The sequence below is a fragment of the Anabrus simplex genome, chromosome 4 (assembly GCF_040414725.1).
Source record: "Anabrus simplex isolate iqAnaSimp1 chromosome 4, ASM4041472v1, whole genome shotgun sequence".
In the NCBI taxonomy this organism is placed as follows: Eukaryota; Metazoa; Arthropoda; class Insecta; order Orthoptera; family Tettigoniidae; genus Anabrus; species Anabrus simplex.
In genome coordinates this window covers 454,982,349-455,006,030 of record NC_090268.1, presented here as the reverse complement: position 1 = coordinate 455,006,030, position 23,682 = coordinate 454,982,349, and positions in this window count along the sequence as shown.

The window sequence follows — 23,682 nt, the reverse complement described above, 5'->3', positions numbered from 1 at the left end:
TAGATACAAAACTTCTTTAAATCAAAAGTCCTTTCCCTTCGCACCAGGGTGCACATTGTTTTTCAGCAGTGACATCTATGGATGAATGTCCAAACTTCTTGATGAAGGGCAAACAAAACAAGTATGAATTCACACAGTACAGGAAACTTCACAATAACAAAATTATATCAGATTTTAGTGGTGACATCTTGTGAGTAAAGGCTTAAGTAGGTCTAGTTTCAAGTTCACGGTTCCTCCAGTAGAGGAGTTCATTTAGGCGCAACATTTAAATGTGCGGCGTAGAGGTGTACCTTCCGGGCATTCGGCCCTCTCATTACATCTCATATCGCATATCTTCTTTCTCTTGGGCATAGGACTCTCATGATCATCTCTCAGCCCCCTCCTCAGTTCTCTTTGTTCATCGTAAAAAAGTAAATATATCTTCGACCATCCCTTAAACCCTCCTGCCACCCGGCATCTCACACAGGTTACGGGCAAAAAACACTCCAGACGAATTCTGGTAAAATAATCAATGATCACGTGAGCCTGCATATTGTTCCTCACATAATTTACCTAAATAACACAGTTCTGTACCTCTCTCGGTCGGGATTTCTTCTCTCTTGATGTTCATGCCTTAATTGTACGTATCAGCTAAGCATGCATTGTCTACTGTGACTGATCCATGAACTCCCGCAGCATATGTGCTAGCCATATTGGACATTAAATAACCACCTTTGGAAATGGTATTCCCTGCACATCAACATTACTGTTCCAGCCCGCCTTAGGAGAACTCGAAATACTCTCCTATCATTGTTTCCCATACTTGCTAGGATATTATAAATGTTCATAATAACTACTCCTCAAGAAACTAATAGCTAAGAAAGAAATGGGTTGTCTGGAGAGTTAGCTCCCTTGAATTTACGTTATCATGACAAAGAACAATAAAATTTCCATATTAGGCCCTGCTTTATTAACAACATTTATGTATTATAAAAGAAGAATCTCATCCTATGACACCGGTTATACATTATCGTGCTAAGATATTAATTTTGACATCATCATCTGTCTGGTGGCCGTATTTTTGCTTCCACGAGAGACCCATGGTGGAGTTTACAGCTGGATCACCTCGGCGCTGGAGACGAGCGTGTTGTCCTTCGACCCTGGTCTGCACAAGTCCGTCATCCTGGGTGGCTCGATCACTGCTAGAATCTTAAAGTAATCCAAAAGGAGTGTCAACTCCAAACTCGTCACACGTTCCTCTGTTTACAGCGACACACACACAGAATTTACACAATATATTTCCTTATGCAGGCAGGTCATTCTAATCACAAGCGGCACCATTCACAGAATGAATCGGGTGGCTCACAGTACTTGAGAACCCTGACTCAGAGTAGCGGATTGGATGATTTATTGATACCACGTACTCATTTAGGCCGGCATTGTTCATAGCCGACTCCTGCTACTGTTTCATAAATTATGCTCGTAGCGTAATTAATTGACACGCGGCACGGAGACACTTGCCTAGGCTCGCTTGGCTATTACTCGACTTCTCACCTACAATACACAAGATTGGCCGCGACGGACACAATATCTTTGTCTTTGTAAGCCGTCAATAGATTGCGGACGGTAGACTGTAATGTAACACACTGTCCTCATCGGGGGCCAGTCAGGCTCATATTGTATCCGCGCTGGAAGAAGGGGGGTGTAGGCCTTTCACGGTGCATTAAAAACATCAGCTCCTTTCATCACGGGAATTCAAGACATTTTAATTGCGCGTATTTTAACTCTATACTTCCTCTTCCATTTGAGCCACGTATGATCGGATTGCAATCAACAATTCTCACGTAATTAGGCACCCGCCGTTAATTATTTAACTAGCGTCCGCTTCGGGGGAGGAGCCTTCTTTGAGCGCGATTCTTAGCTTGTGTGGCGCTCTGCAATCACATGTGTTAGTAATACATTACAGCTGGACATCTAGTGACCTCATTTCGCCCCATGAATAAAGAATTCCATATTTTCAGTCTGGGATACGCAGAGAATTCTGCTCTATTCATTGGTGTGCCTCCCATAATTTCCCCATGTCTGGATCAAAATATCATATAATTTTAAGCGCCAAAATTTGGCGTTGGCATTCGTGGAACGTGCAGAAAAATGCGGAAGTTCCTTCTGGTAGTGTGGAACCCTGAGAAACTAGGCCACTCCTCTGTGTGTATTAGACTATCGTAGCGTCACGTCGTATCTCCAACTCTGTCTACAATTTTAGAGGGCTTTTTCATGAGGGCTTGACTCCTGCCCAAGCTTTCCTTTGTTTTCTAGGCGATCTCTCATGGGTCTCGTACTGGCTACACGCCGCTCGAGTCCCTTTGCCCATCATACTACAAATGACACGATTTTCGAACTGATTTTAATAGGGTAGAAAAGCACCTATGCTGTCAATGAGCTGTACAGGACACTGTACGGTTTCACTACGTCGGTGAATAAGAAAAAGATTAATTATGAGGAAAAAGAGAAGGGTATTGACGCAATGCAGGATCATTAATATCCATGCTACCGTGATGATCACTCGTTGACAAGTAATCCATATCCTACGACTGCGAAAATATTCTGGGGTGCTTATATTAATTTATTGCACAAGTAGATCATTGAAATGAATCAATTACAGGGAATGTTGAGTAGTATGTTGATTAACCTTAACCTAGATCTCTACCGTAAAGTGAATATTCATCGAAGATGAACATGGCACACACCGAATCACAGGCATAGGCATTGTTGCCTCTATAAATAATTCCAGGAGGTTAGATAATTCATAAGTTCATCATGAATTATATCCCTTGCCTATTTTTAGTAAATTACACTTGGTAATGTGTTTGAATTCAGGTATTTATGTAAGGAAATATTTCATCAGTTACATTTTTATGATTAAATTGAATTGATGATTATTGAGAAGAATGATACATTGGTGTTGACAAGTGATATTAGGTATTATTGTAAACATTAGCACATATTATGTCTAACTTGATACTTATCTTTTCCATGAAGCATTCCAATAAAATAATAAACCTACAAATAAGAAAAACTAATGCTCATCCAAAGTAAATACAAGAAGTGTGAGATATGATGCCGAAATATGATACTTTGCAGGATGATTTGTAAATAACTTGTAGAGACTGATTTTAATTAATGATGAGAAGGCGACATGTAAGTTCATATGAAAGTAAAATAATATTTTATTGTACGATTATTATATTTGATCAACTACGACGAAGCAGTTTTAACGAATTTTAGAATGGGATGATTATTTTCTTTCAATTACATTTTCTTTTCTAAATTGTTATCCGAATTAGAATAAATAATTATGTTTAACATATTTTGGTATCCATATTTGTCATCTAGTTTAAGCATTTTATATTTTTAGGTTTAAGGTATAATAGGAATTATCTCTTGATGAAACTAATGATTTGTAGGATGGAGACATCCTTCATTAGTTGGGGCAAATTATTTGTCCGTTAAGGAGTCTTTCGCATCTCTCCCGGAATTCACATTAAAAAACCTTAACAGTCAACTAACCCTGAGAGTATGCTAGTCTGGATTAATTCGCGACGCGCCCTGGACGCAGGAAAAGCGCAATATATATATTACCTACTTTATTATTCAGTTACCATGAATATTATAAGGCAGCACGACACACTACCTGTTAGTGACATAGTACCACATCTCATACCTAGATCTTGTGCAACTACAAAAAGACGTCATGGAACGTTGTTTACTTTTACTATTCGATGTATTATATGTGGCCCATCGAGATGTGGGAAAACAAATCTTTTACTCACACTCAATACCTTTTTAAAGGTCGTTCGCTTCGAAAATATTTACGTTTTGGCCAAGTCACTTAATCAACCGCTATATACTATTCTACATATTGTAATGCACGATCTGGTTAAGGATGGATTGATATATTTTGAACTGAAATTACATGAGCGGCTACCATCACCGGATGATATGCTTTCGAATTCTGTTAAGTTCTTTGACGATGTCGCAACAGAACAGAAAAACGATATTGGAGCGTACTTTAGTACGGGGCGACATAAATATATAGATTGCATCTGTTTATGTCAAACCTATTCTCGTGTGTCCAAGCAGTTGATACGCGACGACACAAATTTAATTGTACTTTTTCGGCAAGATGAGCGCAACGTGCGGCATGTGTATTATGGTCGTGTTAACACTGATATGACATTGAATAGCATAAAACGTATGTGTGCTACATGTTGGTGATCACATCGTCACGGAGTTTTACATATTGATAAGGAAAGTGATGATCATTATGGACGATATCACGTCGATTTTGATCATTTTATATGCATGAAGACAGAGTTACAGTCAACACTTGGTCAAAAACCACCATCATGTCAACATCCTGCAAATAGGTTATAAAACATTTAATCCTTGCTCGAAACAATATACGACGGAAACTGAGGCGTAATTATGCAAAATACACTAAAACGCAATTTGGACTATGAACAGTCTTCGAGATGTCTATTTAAATTGCGGTCATTATCGGCACAAGTCATATTTTGTGAACTCTGGATTCTAGGCCTGGTGCCTGTATACCGAGCTGTGATATTACAAAAATCACATGAGATTGGAATCCAACACTATTTGACGAACAGTGTGCCTAAACTACGCATCTGGTGCACTCCGATAATTTTAGTGTATGGGCGCACTGGACATTTAGTCAAATTCTATATGCGATTGGGACATTTCGACACATAGTTATTGTGTAAGTTGTTATCTCTAGTGGGTTTGATCGTACTCTGGACCGCAACACGAACTCTTACGCCATCTCTGTACGAATATTGCAACTGCAGTGTGTGCTTTGACGATGCCCGCCAGAGCGTGTTCCGAAGCTGGACTGTGTCACTGTGAATGAAAAAACGTGGAGTGTGCCTGTTGATGGTTTGAACTGCTCGGAAGTAGACGGTTTTTTAGCAGGCATGAATAACGGCTGTGTTGTTCCAAAAACAATGACCGAGGCGGTCGGTATCGGATAACAGGAAGTGTATTCCTCGCCTACGGATGGGGAAGATGTTTTTGTAACCTTCTTACTATTGTATTCATTATGTAGGTTTTGTTAGTAGTGTTAGGTCAAATACGAGGCATGTAGCCTCCTTGTAAGTACGTTTTATGAATTATTTCTGTGAGTATTATTTTGTTGGTGTGTATTATTTATATTCTATTTCGTGTTTTAATTTGGATGTGAATGGTATCTCAGTCTGGCGGTGTGAAGTTCTTGCTTGAAGTGTGTGTCATTTGTAACGGAAGGCTATTGTCGTGCTTAGATAACATTGAAATTCCCCGTTGCCTTGTTTTAAATTTGTTGTTCCCTTCGTCTGATTCTATTTTTCTGTGTATTTGCGAGGTTTTTCTCTACTATGTCTTGGATGCGTGTGCGGTTACCTATGAAATTTTTATATTATATATCATCTCTATCGTTGCTGTATTGTGGGCACATATTCGTGTTTGTTTTTGATTGTAATTCTCTTACATGTGATTCGTGCATCCCTTGTGTGTTTCGGCCTGCGCGTGCCCGTGTTTGACCTACTACGCTTACACTAGTCTCTAACTTTTAAATTTTATTATTATTATCGTAAGTTTGTAAATTTTAATACCTCCTGGGAACATTTAATTTGGGTTGGAATCCTTTGTTTCCATCTCTAGTGCGGGCGTTTTATGAAATTATTGTCCTTATTATTGGCGTAAACCTGAATTAATATTAACTTAACATTTCAACAATGTACTTGTAACGTCTATGGTTTTTGAACCGTGTGTTTGGACTCCTCCCGCCTTAAAGGACTTGATACCTGTGCAGTGCTCCTAGTGAGCTCATTGAAATTTACTACTATTAATTGTGCGTATTTCTGAATGTCCTAGGCATTGATATTTTGCAATAAATGTGTCTCTCCCTGTTCCTCACTTATGGCTCCATGGGCAAGGACTTGGTTCCGTCCTGGGGTGTCCCTCCTTTCTTGCCTTTCTTTTGATATCTCGATGTTCTGTCATTCCTCTCGCGTGCGGTTACCCCGTCCCGGCTTCTCCGAGAGAGGGGGCTTGCTGACGTTGGACTTGAGTCCTTCCCCTCCCAGCGAGCTGTGCGGGTCGCCGGGTGGTGGAGAGACTCGCTTACCTTCTGCTCTTGGAGTGGAGCACTACTCTTTCGTTGAACTAAGGACCGTGAGGGGGGCATGGGAGGTAAGATCTACTGGCTTGCTATGTGTTGGTAGGATGATGGGAGGAACTTGAAACTAGGAACTTGTACGGATATGTAACGCCATGCATCTGATTGTAATTTGATAAGGGACGGCTTGGTGCCGAGATATTTTGTTGAAGTAACTTAAAGTGTTGTATGTTTCTTGTATCATGAGGAAAAAACTCACGAAAATGAGAGAAAGGTGGCAGAATGTTCTGGACGTGTAATTTAGGAAGTATGCGTGTCATTGTGCCCGAAAGAGCTATTCATTGTGTCTTCACGGTTAGAATATTTTTCTTTACCTTGTAACTGGTGAGCTGTATATACGTTGCAGCGCTGTAGTGATTAGTCAGACATTTATTTTGTACCAAGGCGCGCAGGTTACGTTATGTTAGACCTTTTATGGGAGGAGAGGAATTCCTCTATGTTTTACGAGGATGAGAAATGGAAACGGGTCAAAACCCTCCTTTAGTTATGTTGATTTCCAAGCGCTTCCGAATTTGTTTGATTTCCATTGTCTGTGAATAAATGTTGTTGTCAAGCTGTTTGGAATTTGGTCTTGACATTAAACCTCTGGGTTGGACCTTACATTTATATCCAGATCCCTGGCCCGCTCTCCTTTGAGTCGTCCTGCCGGTTGAATTACGGCACAGTGCTGGTAGCAGAGCGTTGTTCGATCTGGAGGTTTTTTATTTACTTGCGAAATTTGAGCCCTGGGAGCTCTCTCGTCTCAGTATTTCGTAATTCTGCTTGGTGTCTTGTATCATTTACACGCTGTCTGCTCGAAACATTGTTTATCCGGGAGCTTTTCGGAAGGAGGAATTGCTGTAGGAGTTAGCAATACGTAATTTAGAATCGAATGGGACAGTTAAGGCCGATGAACTCTTGTTGAGGAACAATTTACATCGGAATGTCTCAGCGCCCTGTTATACTGAAAGCGAGGTCACGAGTTCGATATCCCTTATTGAGACTAATCTCTCTGATATCGCCTCAGTGATGGATTTTCTGGAGAGATACGTGGCTTCGCCCCATCAATTTCAGAGAGTACAGGGTCGTTTGATGCATTATGTTCATCGTGTGGGTGATTTGCTGTCATTAGAATTAAAGGAGGAGGTGTTAAATCAGGTTCAGGATTTATAGGTCAAATCTTCTACACTTTTAGAGAAAGTTGAGGCTTGGTTAGCTGACCCGTCTATTAAAACTAAGCCAGTGTTACCTTCCACTGCGACGGCAGTAAGTGAGTTAAATCAACCTACTCCTGACGTTGGGTCCGCCGGGCAGCGACCTTCCCTCGAGCCGCGTTTATCTTCACATCATCTGACTACGAATCAACAGCCACCCTTGTCTCTGCAGGTTTCACCATTTTCGAGTATTCCTCGCCCATTGAATAACATGCTGAAGGACAGCCCTCGCTATTCGGTGAATTCGGCGAGTGATTTGGTTGCATTTCTTCGTTTTCTTGTCGAATTCTTGGATCACGCTCAAGTATTCGGGTTGACGCATGCACAGATTTTACAGGTGGTCTGCCCGCATACAGTTGGAGTTCTTTCTGATAAGATTGTTAATGCAATATCGGAACAATTATCGTTGCATCAGTTTCATGCTCATATACTAACTCACTTTATTCCCGCTAGGGCTCTTAATTCTTTGGTGCAACAATTCTACTATAGAGTGCAACGTTTAAATGAGACCTTATCAGAATTTATTTCTGACATTAAATTTTATGCCGGGGTATTCGCACTTGATTATACGGAGGAGCAGGTGGTTTCGACTATCGTGGAAGGAATTACTCCGTCGTATCGTTCTTGCTTGTGTTTTGTGTCTCAGCCTCGTAACTTTGCCGAGTTGGAAGCTATGGTCGTCTCGGCGGAGGGCATTCGTCATGCCGACTCGCTTCGCGTTCCTGATCCTCCTTCTTCTGGCCGGGGTGTTTCTGAGCGTACTGTTACTCATAAACCCGCCCCGTTAAAAGGATGTTTTGGCTGCGGCGCGTCTGATCATCTCCGTAATAAGTGCCCTTCTCTATCTCTTCGGGCACAAGGACCTAGCCGTGGTTCAAGTACCGAGGTGCCGCCTGGGGTTTCGAAGGTTGTATGTTTTCGCTGTGGGACCCCGAATCATGTAGCGAGTAATTGCACGAAAGGGCCGAAAGGTAACTGACTAGACCGGGAAAAGGCCAGGGACAGTCTCATTAATTCGCCGCCGCCTAGTCAAAGGCATCGTACGACTCCAGGTGAACGTTTGTCATCCTGTCCTGCCGAATGTTTGCAGATAACGACCGAGAATAAGGGGATGGCCCCATTTGTCAAGGCCGAGATTAATAATGAGCCAGTGACGGCACTCTTAGGTACTGGAAGTGTTGTTTCCTTTGTAAGCGGAAAGTGGTTTGGTCTGAATAAATCTGTGTGTAAATTTCCCGTCGTCCACCCGGTTTCCTTGTCCTGTGTGGCTGCTAATTCTTCTAGAGTTGAGGTTTTGGGAGTTGTGAAGTGTAAGATTCGCGTTGCTAATTTTTCGTGGAAATTCCCTTTGTATGTGGCCAAAGATTTACCGTGTCCTGTAATTCTTGGATCAGACTTTTTGGCTTACTCGGGCTTGGTTTTGGATATGCAGGAAGGGTCCTGCTGGTTCAAAATTTGTCGTGATGTTAGAATTCCTGTATTGCGGTCTAACTCGGTTTCTTCCTTTGCCGTGGTGCCCTTTGAGGACGAAAAGGGCTCCGATCTGAGCCATTTGCCCGAGGATCAGGCCAAGAGCATTAGGGAGTTGTGTGATGCCTATCCCGAGGTTCTTACGGAAAAATTGGGGATGACTAACTTGTTGGAGTACAAGATAGAGGTCTCCGAATCTATTCCTGTTAGGAGTCCGCCCTATCGTCTTTCTCCCCCAAAAATGCGAGCATTGAAGGAGATCATCGATAACATGTTGCCGGAGGGAATAATTCGGCCTTCCACGTCAGCTTACTCCTCACCCATATTTCTCATGCCTAAGCCTCAGGGAGGTTACCGTCCGGTTTTGGATTATAGGGCATTGAATAAGAAGGTGATATTGCAATCTGTTCCGCTCCCAGACTTGCATTCCTGTTTTTCGTGGTTCAGAAAGGCTAGGTATTTTACAGTCCTGGACTTAAACCAGGCATATTATCAAATCCCTTTGGCAGAGGCGTCCCGTCATTTGACAGCCTTCGCAACCGACTGGAACCTCTACGAATTTTGTCGTTTGCCCTTTGGCAGTTCCACTGGCGCTGCAGTGCTTAGTAGGCTTCTAGATCAATTGTTTTCGGATATTAAATTCAGTTATCTTTATCATTACCTCGACGATGTCGTGATCTATTCGGAAACCTTTGAGGAGCACCTTGACCACCTGCGCGAAGTGTTGTCTAGACTGCGTAACACTGGGCTGACGGTTAAATTGTCCAAGGTTTCCTTTGCAAAGCAGCAGATGTCCTTTTTGGACATATTGTGTCATCTAATGGAGTTTCAGTCGACCAGTCTCGCACCCGAGCCATTGATGAGTTCAGACACCCGCAGGACGTTAAAGGCGTCGCCCGCTTCATCGGGATGGTAAACTTCTTCCGAAAGTTTATCCCTAACTTTGCTAAGCGTGCTGGGCCTCTTAACGCCCTCCGGCGTAAAGGGGTGAAGTTTGAATGGGGTATTTCACAGCAAGCGGCCTTCGAGGATCTGAAGTTGGCTATAGCTAATGCTAAAATACTTGCGATGCCCGATTTCTCAAAAACCTTCATTGTTCAGACTGATGCTTCAGCCTCGGCGGTTGCAGCTGTCTTATTGCAGGAATCCGACCGGGGCAGACGACCTGTTGCTTGCGCTTCCAGGACCTTGACTCCTCTTGAAAGTAAATATTCAGTCTACGAGTTAGAGGGTTTGGCTGTGCTGTTTTGCCTTAGAGAGGTTTCGAATGTATTTAGAACATGTAAAATTCGAGCTTGAAACCGATAACCAAGCGTTGAGCTGGGTCCTGGGTAAGCCTAGGAAAACGGGCCGTCTAGCTCGGTGGGCCATTAGAATATCGGCGTTTCAGTTCGATGTACGGCACATTCGAGGCTCGGACAATGTTGTGGCCGATTCGCTTAGCCGCATGTTCACTGGTCAGCCTATTCAGGATGATGACTCTTCTGACCCTGAGGTCCTAACTTCATTACCCCTTGCTGGAGCAATCTTGACTGATGTCCCGTTGTTATAAAATGCTCTTGCTAAATTCCAAGTGGAAGATCCTATTTTAGGGCCTATTGTCCAGCAGTTGAAAGAAGGCAAGATTGTTAACCCATATGTGTTAAGGAATTGTGTCCATTGCTGTCCCTCCCGCTCTGATTACAAGATGAAAGTTGTTGTTCTATCGATATTAGTACCTATGATATTTAAATATTTCCATGAAACTCCTTTGGCTGGTCATCTGGGAGTGTTTAACACCAGGGAGAAAATTCGAGAAAACTATTTGGAAGGGGCTGGATGCTGAAGTCCGTGAGTTGGTCAAAGCGTGTAAGATTTGTACGATAAGCAAGCCTGCCCTTAATACTCGGGTCGGCCTGTTGTCTTCTACCCAGGCTTCGCGACCCATGCAACGTCTATTCAAAGATTATGTAGGACCCCTCCCCAAGTCAAGGACGGAAGGCAATAGATTTATATATGTTTGTGTCAACGTTTCACTCGTTTTTCTTGTTTTTTCCCGACGAGGTTAGCCACGGCAGAGTCTACCGTAAGGTGTTTAAAAACCATATTTTCTTCCTTTGGTGCGAGCCAGTACTTGGTGTCGGATAATGCGAGGGCGTTCACGTCGAATTTGTTCAGAAAGTTTTGCTTTAGCCTGTCCATTACTCATGTGACAACGTCTCCGTACCACCCCCAACCCTATTATGCAGAGCGAGTCAAGCGCAATTTGCCTTCCATCATGACGATGTTTTGAGATGGGACACTTCGTTGCCATGGCTTGCCTTCGCATTTAATTCTGCTGTACATGAAGCGCATCAGTTTTCTCCTGTGTCTCTTATGTTCTCCTTCGTTCCCAACTCTCCACTCAGTAATCTCTGGAACATTGATGAACTGTTACCAGAAAGGATTGACCCCCTTAACATCAGGGCAATTTGGAAAAAGGCTAAGGAAAACCTCAAGGTGTCCTATGAGAAGAAGAGAGAACGTTACAATGAGGGGCGCCGACCGACCGATCTCGCTGTAGGAGATAATGTTTTTGTTAAGAATTGTGTACCTTCCGGGAAGCTCGCCCCTAGATTCCGCGGACGTATGAAATTATTGATTTCTTAACGCCGGTCACCTTGTTGGTAAAGGCTCCGGAGACGGAGAGAGTCTTCCGAATTCATCTTTCGCAGGTAAAGCCTACTTAGAGGTTTTTTTTGGGTACTGCTGTGTGGCAGTCTGTCTCGGCTACGGGTACCTTGGTTTCATGCGGTATGAAGCTTTAACCTGGTTATCTGGGGAGTTTTGACTCATTTCCATTCTTGTCGGAGATATGCTCTTCCCTTAGTTACCTTAAGTTTGATGTATTGGATGTATTATTTATTATTATAGTACCGGGCGGTGCACCTCCGCGCCGCGAATTCAAATATTGCGCAAGTTGAAACCCCTCTACAGGAGAAACTCTGAACTTTAAAATCTGTATTACATCAAAGGTTTCTCGGAAGATGTCTCTACTGTAAATTTTGAAGTGTTCTGAACTATGTCTATTTCGATTTGTATTTGTTTGCTCTGTAGCAAGAAGTGTGGACATTCTCTTCTAGATGGCACTACTTAAGAACTATAATTGTGCACCCTAGTGCGAAGTGAAGGAACTGTTTTTTTGAAGGAATTTTGTATTTATAAGTTTTGTCTTTACTAAATTTTGTTCTGTGGTTTGTGGGTTGGCAATATTAATCATTTCTACCCGCTTGTTTTGAATTTAGCCAATCCCGAACTTCTCTAATTAAGTTTTGACCAATAACGTATGTCTCCTCCGATATGGATATGTTGCTTTAAGCTATCCAATAAAGTTGAAGGGGTGTGGGTACACATTCTTGAAAGGTCTCGAATGTTCCACGAAGGTATTTACACTGCTGATTTTTTGTCTCGGTGCCACTTCATCGACATCTTGCTTAGTGTGTGATTATGTAGCAGGGGGTGGGAAGCGCCTCTTTCATCGGGCAGCAGTTCATCCACAAGGTAATGGCCCTTTAATAACTTTGTTTCTTTCAAGCTCAGCAATTTAACCCTCGGGGCAGGTTCGAAACTTTTCTCATGTAACCTATCTTTAAAATGTAATAGACACTTGGTAAAATTTCGTCTCTTTAACTATAAATTGGGATAGAGAGTGCCTAACCCTCTCGAGCTCCCACTCATATTGTTTTGAGGTGACTACATTTTCATAACCGTTTTTCTTCTCTTCGTAATGTAATAAAGTTTTCTTTTCGTGTCACCTCCTTAGTATGGGATTAGCCCTTGCGTAAGCGGCCTAGTGCCAAGTAGGTTTCAAAAGTGTATTAGGAGTGCAAGCTTCGCCTCCATTCTATTTTTATTATGGGCCAGTAACTTAACCTCATGTTTTATTTTCCTCATGCAAAGGCCCTGTAGGTTGGGTATCAAATACCCCTGTTTCTTGGTGTGCCTTAAGGGCAGATAGAAATGAAGTTTGTTGTAGCCTTTGAGAGGCTCGTCAAATTGAGAGCGGCTCTGCTCTTTTTTCTTCACGTTGTAATTAGGAGCAAGTGCTCCTTGTTCTTTGGGGTTTTCTGCCCTTTAGCTATTGTGGTCGTGAGCTGAGAGCTCAGAAATTAATCTTGGGGCTCGAAGCCCAAATCTTGTAACTTTTGTAATTTCTTAAATTGTTTTCCTGCTACTTGGTACCTGTTACTCTATTGTTGTTATCTGTTGATTTTGAAAATAAAATATAACCTTGGTTAAAGTTTTAAATTAACTTCAATTTCGTAAGTTGAGACCTATTCCACCCAGCACCTTCTTTCACCTCTGCAAATCCACAAAACATCGTAACAAGTGGTAGCAGAGTGTGGTTGAATGGGTCCCAATTTAGCCCCTTTTGACGGCTAAACATTGCTTTTCATTCGAACTCTAACAATTTTCTCAGTCGCTGGGATTTTTTTATTTTTCAAAATTTCTCTGCCATCATGTCCGGCTCTCGCGAGGTCCTCCATCCTTTCTATTTGCGTAAGGAGGAATTACTATATGAACTATCTATTAGAGACGTTCAATCTGGCGGCACGGTTGCGTTGGATGCCAATAAACTTAAAGATTCCCTTGATTTGCCTATTACCACCCCAACGTAGGGAGAGAAAGAGATTGATGACGCTCTCTCCACGATCAATGACAATACTACTGAGCTAGCATCTGTAGTTAGTTTTTTTGAAGAAGGGAAGCCGTCCCCTAATCAACTTAAACGTGTGCAAGCTCGACTATTTCATTTTTATAATAGGCTTAATGATCTATTGTTTCTCAAGTTGAGTGACATTCAGGGAAAGGAGGCTAGTGCCCTCATTGAAAACATTTCTAAATTGTCCAGTACTGTCGGTCAATTGTTATCCGGGGTAACGACTCCCAAGGCCGACCCGCCCATGGCGGTAAACACTGTCAGTGAGGAAACTTCTTCCAAAGGGGAAGAAAATAGAACAGCTGGGGTTACTCAAAAGACCCCTGCCAACCTAGAAACCGGCCCTGATCGTCGGCCCTCAATTCCGCCCTTCTTTTTGAATAATGCTCCCTCCGAGCCTCCGTCACCCCCTAGGCAGTTACTTACTATGTCACCTGGGTTCAGTAGTTTGCCTCATCCATTAGCCATGTTACTTAGCGGTATTTCTAAGTTTTCGGTCAACTCTACCATTGATGTAATTTCTTTTTTGAGATTTTTGGTCGAATTCCAGGATCATGCTCTAGTGTTTTCCCTCTCTGCTTCGCAAATTCTTCAAATTATATATCCATATGCCATAGGGGTCCTCTCGGACAAGATTGTTAGGGCAATAGCAGAACAGTCATCGATTGAAGATTTTCATTCACACCTCCTCGCAAATTTCATTCCTGCTCGTGCGAGGTCATCTCTGATTCAGAAATACTACTATCGAGTACAGCGACTGGATGAAAATCTTGCAGATTTCATACAAGACATCAAATTCTATACCAGGGTGTTTGCTCTTCATTTTCCAGAAGATCAAATTGTTCATGCTATTCTGGAAGGAATATCACCCTCCTATAGGTCATATCTGTGTTTTGCGGCGCTCCCACAAACCTTTTCCGAGCTAGAAGCATTGGCTGTGTCAGCCGAAGGAGATAGGTATGCGGACACACTACGTGTCGCTAGGGAGCCCCCTCCGTCATTAAGTAACCTTCGGCCTACACCTCGCCGAACCATCACTGCCCGTAAATATTATCCTTGTGGGTCGCCTGACCATCTTCGGAACAAGTGTCCATCAATTAAATCTAGTGGGACAAGGAATGGAGCAGGGTCATCCCAAGGCTGTTTTAAATGCGGCGCCTTTTCCCATATTTCAAGAACTGCCCTAATGCTAACAGCACCCCCTCCTGCTCAACTTAGGGTGCAACTTCCACCAACAAGCATAAGTGACTAGTGGCTCCGGCTGAGTCGGCAGATTCATCTTTCCTAGGCTCAGCACAGGTTAAATCCGGCGAAAGATCGGGGAAATGTCAGTCTTCTAATTTATCATTTGAAGGCCCTAAGGAATGACTAAGGATTGAGGCGGATTCCCCCGCACCAGTACCTTTCCTTAAAATTGAGGTTAATAATGAGCCTGTAAATGCTCTTTTAGATTCTGGCAGTGTTTGTTCTATTATTTCGGCTAAATGGTATTCGAAATTGAAATATGTTTGTAAACTTCCTGACTATTGCTCGTCTCCGGTTCAATATGCTTCGGCTAATTCTTCTCCATTAGAAATTTTAGGCTCCTTAAATGCCAAAATTCGTATCTCTAAATTTACTTGGAAAGTTAAATTGTTTGTGGCAAAGCACTTGTCTTGCCCCATTATATTGGGAGCAGACTTCATGTCCCATACTGGTCTAGTGCTCGATCTTCAGAGCAAGTCGTGCACATTCAAATTCGCTTCTAATTGTAAAATCTCTTTACTTAAATGTAGTTCTGTGTCATGCTTATCTGTTTCGCCTACCCAGGATGAGATGTTGTTAGACCTTAGACATCTACCTGAGGAGCAGGCTGATAGTATTCGAAAGTTGTGTCAGTCATTTCCAGAGGTGTTTTCTGATAATCTTGGTGTTACTGTCTTATTGAATACAAGATTGAGGTTACGGATTCGATTCCAGTCCGGTTTCCGCCTAATAGGCTGTCTCCTCCTAAAATGAAAGCTTTGAAAGAGATCATCGATCAAATGTTAAAAGATGGTATTATTCGGCCCTCTAAGTCGGCGTCTTCTTCGCCAATTTTTCTAGTCTCAAAAACCAAGGTGGCTTCAGGCCTGTGATTGATTATAGGGCTCTCAATCGGAAGGTGGTGTTACAATCTGTGCCCCTTCCTGACCTTCATTCTTGCTTTTCCTGGTGTCGTAAATCTAAGTTCTTCACCATCTTGGAACTCAACCAGGCTTATAACCAGATACCGTTAGCAGAGGAATCCAAGCACATGACTGCGTTTGCCACGGATTGGAATTTGTATGAATACAATCGCGTGCCTTTCGGGCTCCCCACGGGAGCAGCTGTGTTTACGAGACTGCTAGACAGGGTCTTCTCCGACATCAAATTTGAGTACTTGTACCACTATCTCGATGATGTCATCGTGTTTTGGGAGACCTTCGAAGAACATTTAGATCATCTGAAAGAAGTTCTTAGTCGCCTTCGTAAGGCTGGGTTAACGGTGAAGTTGTCCAAAGTCGCTTTCGCTAAGCCTTCCATGTCATTCCGAGGGCATATTGTATCGCCCGATGGTGTCGCAGTGGATCATTCCAGAACACAGGCCATCCGTGATTTCAAACCTCCCAAGGACATCAAAGGTATTGCCAGGTTCATTGGTATGGTGAACATCTTCAGGAAATGAATTACAAATTTGAGTGGGGACCTTCTCAACAAGCCGCTTTTGAAGATCTCAAATTAGCTCTCTGTAATGCCCCAGTCCTCGCTATGCCCGATTACTCTAGGAAATTCATCGTCCAAACCGACGCGTCGTCGTCGGCGGTGGCAACAGTCCTTCTTCAAGAGACTGAACTAGGGAGGCGACCCATCGCCTACGCATCTAGGACACTTTCGGCTCAAGAAGCCAAGTATTCCATCCATGAACTTGAGGGTTTGGCTGTCTTGTTTGCGCTAGAAAAGTTCCGCCTTTATCTGGAACATGTCAAGTTCGACTTGGAGACTGATAACCAAGCCTTAAGTTGGGTCTTAGGTAGGAAGCGTCGTACTGGTCGTATAGCCCGGTGGGCCATCCGAATTTCTGCTTTCCAATTTGATGTTAGGCATATAAGATGTACTGAAAATGCTGTGGCAGACGGACTAAGCCGTATGTTTTCGAATGATGTAGAGCCCCTTGAACAAGTTCATAGTTCTTCACCTCCCGAGTCCATACTACCTGAAGTTAATGAAATTCTGACTGATGCTCCCATGTTATTGGGGGATATTAAAAATATCAACGTGAAGATCCAGCGCTGGCTTCCATTATGCAAACCCTTTCTTCTGGGGAACATGTTGCCCTTTATGTATTGAGGAATGGTGTTCTATGTTGCCGGTCGGGGCATGATAAGATGATGAAGGTAGTGGTTCCAGCTGTTCTTGTGCCCATGATCTTCAAGTACGAACATGATACCCCATTGGGGGGGGCATTTAGGCATCTTCAAATCTCGTGAAAAGATCCGTGAAAGGTTCATCTGGAAAGGTATGGACGGTGAAATTCGTGAACTAGTAAAGGCTTGTAAATCTTGCTTGCTTAGTAAACCCACCATGTCCACCAAGGTAGGCCTATTGTCTTCTCATCAAGCATCGCGCCCAATGGAACGTCTGTATATCGAGTACGTCGTACCCTTTCCCCAGTCAAAGGGAAATGCCAATAAATTCTTCCCGGTGTGTGTAGATGGCTTCACTAGATTTTCTTGGTTATTTCCGACTAAGCTGGCTACCGCTCAGTCAACCATTTCTTGTTTAAATTCCATTTTTGCTTCTTTTGGTCCGTGTCAATATATTGTGTCCGACAATGCTAAAGCATTCACTTCCAATCTTTTCCGTAAATTTTGTTTTGATCTAGCTCTCTCGCATGTAACAACCTCTGCATACTATCCTCAACCATCTCTGGCTGAACGGGTCAATCGTAATCTGAAGTCGGCTCTTATTGACTATCATCATGAAGATCATTCCCGGTGGGACACGTCCCTGCATTGGTTAGCTTTTGCTTGAATTCGGCGGTTCATGAATCCCATAAATTTACTCCAGCTTCTTTGATGTTCAAGTTTGTTCCCAACACGCCGCTCTCTAACCTTTGGTCTCTGAGTGATATTCTACCTGAGACAATAGATCCGGATAACATTAAAGATCTTTGGAAGAAGGCCAAGGCCAATCATAAAGTGCCTCATGAAAAGGTTAGGGAAAGATATGATCGTGGACGGAGACCCACCCATTTGAAGGTAGGCGACCAGGTTATGGTCAAGAATTTTGTTCCTGCGGGCAAGCTTGCCCCCAGATTTCATGGGCCGTGTATTATTCTCGATTTCCTCACACCCGTTACCTTATTACTAAGCAATCCAGCCACCGAGAGGTTATTTAGGGTTCACCTGTCGCAGGTGAAACCTGTGTAATTTCAGTGCTAAATTGCTCCGTATAATTTTGAAAGAAATCCGAAGGTTATATTTTTGGTTTCATTTTGATGCCTTCTGCCCTTGGAATTGTGTTCTTTGTTTTTAAATATTCATTGTACAACCTCCCCCTTCAGTTAAACTGCTGTCTTGTCCACCTAGGCCATTACCAAGCTCCCGTCTCCTGCTCAAACACACCAGTGGCTAATTAAAATGAAATAAAATCTTCAACGCCACTGGCCCCTCAGCCTCACCAGAAAGACTGTACCCTAAAATTATTATGGTCCAACAAAATTCTGCCGCCGAGATCTTAATGTTTCAGTGCCCCCGCAGCCGTGCGGCGCCGTACCGCCACTGTGGTGGAGTACGGGCCCGCTCTACTCCAGTGAGGTCAACCAGTCAGAGCCCTCCTTCCGGCCAAGGCTGATGTGCGGCGTACCACCTGCTAACTGCCCGCGGTCTGTAAACAATCGCCGCGTGTGCGGCGTGCTTCACCACCACTACCCCTCTCATAGTAGCGGGAGAGGTGTATCTCAGGGTATATGAGGGGTCCGAGCGGCCTCCTCTGAACACAAGCAGCGGCGACTGGTCTGGCCGTCAAACTTAATCAACAACTAATGTACTTATGCAGCTACATGGACATGCCATATCCTCAATTACTACGTTCGTGGATTCAACATCTGGTGGACTTCGAACAAAAATTGTTTTCTTTTTCAAGGAATTAAAGTTTTTTTTTTGAATTCAATTTCTACAACCGTAGAGACCTTTTCATCAAAATCTACTACAAAAGTTTAAAAACTGGACTTAATATAGTCGCACTCACCAATATCAAACCTATTAAGAGATCTCTGACTACTGAAAAAAAATTGGTATTTTATCTGCTAAATTTTTCTTCATCCAATCTGCCAAAAACTTGGACTTTTTTAAAACATTTTTTTTGTTTTCTCCCGTGTCACCCCTTGGAAGGACCTTTGGGGGGGAGGCCTGTACCGGGCGGTACACCTCCACGCCGCGAATTCAAATATTGCGCCAGTTGAAACCCCCCTACAGGAGAAACTCTGAAGTTTAAAATCTGTATTACGTCAAAGGTTTCTCGGAAGATGTCTCTACTGTAAATTTTGAAGTGTTCTGAACTATGTCTATTTCGATTTGTATTTGTTTGCTCTGTAGCAAGAAGTGTGGATATTCTCTTCTAGATGGCACTACTTAAGAACTATAATTGTGCATCCTAGTGTGACGTGAAGGAACTTTTTTTTTCTTGAAGAAATTTTGTATTCATAATTTTTGTCTTTACCAAATTTTGTTCTGTGGTTTGTGGTTTGGCAACATTAATCATTTCTACCCGCTTGTTTTGAATTTAGCCAATCCCGAACTTCTCTAATTAAGTTTTGACCAATAACGTATGTCTCCTCCGATATGGATATGTTGCTTTAAGCTATCCAATAAAGTTGAGGGGGGTGTGGGTACACATTCTTGAACGGTCTCGAATGTTCCACGAGGGTATTTAAACTGCTGATTTTCTTGCCTCGGTGCCACTTCATCGACATCTTGCTTAGTGTGTAATTATGTAGCAGGGGGCGTTAAGAGGCTCTTTCTTCGGGCAGCAGTTCACCCACAAGGTAATGGCCGTTTAATACCTTTATTTCTTGCTAGCTCAGCAGTTTAACCCTCGGGGCAGATTAGAAACTTTTCTCATGTAACCTATCTTTAAATGTAATAGACACTTGGTAAAATTTCGTCTCTTTAACTATAAAGTGGGATAGAGAGTGCCTAACCCATTCGAGCTCCCACTCAAATTGTTTTGAGGTGACTACATTTTCATAACCGTTTTTCCTCTCTTCGTAATGTAATAAAGTTTTCTTATCGTGTCACCTCCTTAGTATGGGATTAGCCCTTGCGTAAGCGGCCTAGTGCCAAGTAGGTTTCAAAAGTGTATTAGGAGTGCAAGCTTCGCCTCCATTCTGTTTTGTATTATGGGCCAGTAACTTAACCTGATGTTTTATTTTCCTCATGTAAAGGCACTGTAGGTTGGGTATCAAATACCCCTGTTTCTTGGTGCGCCTTAAGGGCAGATAGAAATGAAGTTTGCTTGTAGCCTTTGATAGGCTTGTCAAATTGAGAGCGGGTCTGCTCTTTTTCTTAACGTTGTAATTAGGAGCAAGTGCTCCTTGTTCTTTGGGGTTTTCTGCCCTTTAGCTATTGTGGTCGTGAGCTGAGAGCTCATAAATTAATCTTGGGGCTCGAAGCCCAAGTCTTGTAACTATTGTAATTTCTTAAATTGTTTTCCTGCTACTTGGTACCTGTTACTCTATTGTTGTTATCTGTTGATTTTGAAAATAAAATATAACCTTGGTTAAAGTTTTAAATTAACTTTAATTTCGTAAATTGAGACCTATTCCACCCAGCACCTTCTTTCACCTCTGCAAATCCACGGATAATCTCCGTAGCAATTATGAATGATTTAATGTGAGTCCTCCCGGAGTCCTATCGTACCCGTACTGCTCCCATGCCCCCCGGTCCGGTTACCTACACTGCCTTGGCCCCCTGTACCCTGTACCGGTGAATGGATATTTTTCGATATCTTTGCTGGCCTTCTGCTTTATTTTACAGTGGACTGGACTATCCACCTACGCCCACTGCTCCATGAGAAGGGCCCCTCGTGGCTGCGATTCCTGGCGATCATTGACTCCAGCCGCCGGGTCTTACGGCTACCGAGTTCAGAAGGATTGTGATTTCCAGCGTCGGATTTGCCTAAAGAGGCTCCGAGACGGTCTGCTACTGTGGCCGTTGTCCTGCATGCATGCCGCTCAATGTTTGGTTGGGTTGTATCCCAGCTATGAGTGTTGCCGACCCTGGTGGCCCACCCTTCCCCTGGCGATTGCCGGGGACATCTTCAATTGAACTTAATCTTGCCATATCCCGGGATAGGCTTGGCAAAGACTCGCTACTTCATTGTAGTGTACAGTAAGAAAGGAATTTCAGTGCTAATCTTGGCAAGAACTCGCTATTTCATTTAATGTACAGCAAGAATGTAAATTCAGAGATAATCTTGGACTCGCTACTTAATTTTGGTGAACAGCAAGAATGTTCATTTTATATATAATCTGGGCAAAGACTCGTTTCTTCATTTTTATGTGCAGCAAGATGTTACTTTCATATATAGTTATTTATTGTAAAGCAAGAACACTATTATATATCCAGCAAGTATCCAAGATAATGAAATTTAAGCGGCTGAATTTTGTGTGGGGAAAACAGTTTGGCCAATCCTGGGTTGGTGTTTTGGGGGGGGAGGGTCTGAACCGTGTGTTTGGTCTCCTCCCACCTTAAAGGACTTTATACTTGTGCAGTGCTCCTAGTGAGCTCATTGAAATTTACTACTATTAATTGTGCGTATTTCTGAATGTCCTAGGCATTGATATTTCGTAATAAATGTGTCTCTCCCTGCTCCTCACTTATGGCTCCATGGGCAAGGACTTGGTTCCGTCCTGGGGTGTCCCTCCTTTCTTGCCTTTCTTTTGGTATCTCGATCTTCTGTCATTCCTCTCGCGTGCGGTTACCCCGTCCCGGCTTCTCCGAGAGGGGGCTTGCTGACGTTGGACTTGAGTCCTTCCCCTCCCAGCGAGCTGTGCGGGTCGCCAGGTGGTGGAGAGACTCGCTTACCTGCTGCCCTTGGAGTAGAGCACTACTCTTTCGTTGAACTAAGGACCGTGAGGGGGCATGGGAGGTAAGATCTTCTGGCTTGCTATGTGTTGGTAGGATGATGGGAGGAACTTGAAACTAGGAACTTGTACGGATATGTAACGCCATGCATCTGATTGTAATTTGATAAGGGACGGCTTGGTGCCGAGATATTTTGTTGAAGTAACTTAAAGTGTTGTATGTTTCTTGTATCATGAGGAAAAAGCTCACGAAAATGAGAGAAAGGTGGCAGAATGTTCTGGACGTGTAGTTTAGGAAGTATGCGTGTCATTGTGCCCGAAATGGCTATTCATTGTGTCTTCACGGTTAGAATATTTTTCTTTACCTTGTAACTGGTGAGCTGTATATACGTTGCAGCGCTGTAGTGATTAGTCAGACATTTATTTTGTACCAAGGCGCGCAGGTTACGTTATGTTAGACCTTTTATGGGAGGAGAGGAATTCCTCTATGTTTTACGAGGATGAGAAATGGAAACGGGTCAAAACCATGTTGTTGTCAAGCTGTTTGGAATTGGGTCTTGATATTAAACCTCTGGGTTGGACCTTACATTTATATCCAGATCCCTGGCCCGCTCTCCTTTGGGTCGTCCTGCCGGTTGAATTACGGTACGGTTTTAATCGAGGGTTTGGACAGCCCCAGTGCGAGCGATATGGGGTTCTGTCTTATCTACTCTGCCTATTGTTGTTGCTTATCTCTTCGTGCTTGACAGTTAGGTAATTGCTGTCTCGTCTGCGATAGCGTCTATTATTTATATTGGGTTGTGTATCTGTAATTTCCATCGCAATTATGGCTAAAATTTAATTTATTTATTACTTGACTTAATATTCTCTATTCTATGCGGGCTTGTGTAGACCTTATGGTCTGTATTTGTGTAATGTTTGGTACTTACATGATGGGTTTGTGGACCAACGTTAATGTGGATATTGCGAATATGATCCTCCACTGGGTGCTGTCAAAAGCCCTCTATTTGCCATTCAACCCATTTTCCTGTTTATTTTAAATTTAAATTCCAGTTAATGTGTTTATTAATTGTAGTGATTTAAGATAGGCTGGTGTACCAGGATATTGTAGTGGGATAGAATGATTTTTGTTACCGTGTTTTTGCGGTAGTTAGAGGTGAAAGAAGGTGCGGGCCTGAACGGGTCTCAAACTACGGAATCAAAGTTAATGTAAAATTTAACAATGTTATATTTTCTTTTCAAAATTTAGAAATAACAAGCATGGCAGGTACAGAGTAGCAAGGCAACAAAAGTATAGTTACAATATTTACCGGATTTGGGCTTCGCGCCCCGACTTCACAATTCTTGGGCAATCAGCCCAACCTTACTCCAAAATAAGTTTTAACAGAGAGGCAGAAAACCCCATTCATGCTCAGGAGCACTTGCTCCAAATTACACAGAAAAGCCTCCTCGAGGCATACAACACTCAATTTTCAAGAAAGAGCCACTCGCTCCTAAACTTTAAGCCTCTCAAAGGCCACACCAAACTCCACCTTCAAGCTGTCCTCTAAGGACGTAAACACAGGGGTAAAATACCCAACCTACTGAGGTCTATTAAGTGAGAAAAAGATTAATTACATGACCTCTAAAATAACAACTTGAGAGGAGGCGATCCGCACTCCTAATACCTTGTTTAAAACCTACTTGGCACTAGGCCGCTAATGCTAGGGCTAATCCCATACTAAAGAGGTGACTTAGGAAGGAAACAATTTACATTACGTTAAAGAAGAATCGGTTATGAAAAATAAGTTCACCTCAAAACAATATGAGTGGGAGCTCGAGAGGGATAAGCACTCTCTATCCCAATTTAAAGCTTGAAAGAGAATAAATACAACGTATCTTTACATTTTAGGGAAGTTACATGGTGGAAACGCTTCGGACCCGCCCCGAGAGTTAAACTGCTGAGCTAGCAAGAAAAGAAGTTATTAACTGGCCATTACCTGGTTGTTGAACAGCTGCCCGAAGAAAGAGGCGCTTCCCGCCCCCTGCTATGTACTTTACA